The sequence below is a fragment of the Aplysia californica genome, unplaced genomic scaffold, assembly GCF_000002075.1.
Source record: "Aplysia californica isolate F4 #8 unplaced genomic scaffold, AplCal3.0 scaffold01162, whole genome shotgun sequence".
In the NCBI taxonomy this organism is placed as follows: Eukaryota; Metazoa; Mollusca; class Gastropoda; order Aplysiida; family Aplysiidae; genus Aplysia; species Aplysia californica.
The window spans coordinates 87,664-88,960 of NW_004798432.1; positions in this window are offsets into that span (position 1 = coordinate 87,664).

The following is a 1,297-nucleotide window of genomic DNA, read 5'->3' on the forward strand; positions in this document are numbered from 1 at the left end:
CCCTCGCACACACACCCCAGCCTCCTTTGCTCCGCCCCCCTCCATCAAGTGCTGGGTGATGTCAACATAACGTTTTTCTGATTTACGGGGTAGTTAAAAATGAAGGTAAGATGAATAAACCAATGACAGAAATTAAAATAAATTGTAATGTAGCATACCTGTTTTTTGTGTGTTTTTTTTTTTTACAACAACGGAGCTTTACGGGATTTAGCTCTAGCAAAGCTGCCAATTATTGGTGAGATGAGAAATGTGCGTCATGTACAAGATCACCAGACATATTTATAAAAAGATATGTCATAAATTATTTTTAAAATATGTACCATCCACATGTATTACGTCATGCTACTGTTGGAGGATCTTTCGCATGTTCCCTGTCTGAAATAGGTGGCACCGGTGGCCTAGTGGTTAGGCTACCGGACATGTAATCGTGAGATTGCGGGGCTGTGAGTTCGAGGCTCAGTACAGCCTGACGTTGTCTCCTTGGGAAGGGCACTTTACACGAATTGCCCATTTGGCTCGGTCCTTTTGGAGATGGAAGTTAAACTCGGAGGTCCCACATCATTAAGTTTAAACGTGAGTGCTGAAAGGGGCTTTAAACCTTAACCATGTTTTTTCCCATTTCAATTGTAACGTTTGGACACCTGAGCTCAGCATGGCGATCCTGTCCAAAACCCCCGCCACCGTTGCTGCCTGGATAGCCAAAGCTTTCTTCTTTACTTTACCTTCTTCTCCTTCTGAAACACCTCGTTGCGATCCCGCTGGCTGTCTTAATTTCACTTTCGTTGCCATCACTGCTCCTTGTACATGTATCAATTTTCTGACGTGGGAAGGCGCGCAGTTCCTCGTACATTGCATATTATATCGATGTAGTCTGGCTTGAAATAATTTCCGTCTTTCTCACTTTCGTCAAAAGCTGGTCTTTTATTTTTACCAGCTTAGTACATGCATTGGAGACAGAGTTCGCTGCATTAATTTTCAGATCCAAGCTATCACAGTTCTCACACAGCGCCTGGTTGAATTTTACTAATGTCTGGGGCTTGGTATGTTTTGGCCTATACTTGCAAAATGTGGCAAAGCTGACGAAAGGAAAACTTTGCAAGTAGTCGGTGTAGAGTGTCCTTAGCGTCTTCTCAAGAACTCCAGAAGGCTGATGTCTTGCAGCTTGCTTCATTGGCAAAATTCTTGAGCTTTCTTGAAAGCACAAATGAATGCCCTTTACCTGCTGTAGATACTTTGACTTTGGCTTCTTTAGGGAGGTGACTGACTTGGCTGCCAGTCTTTTCACTTGGTCCGAGTG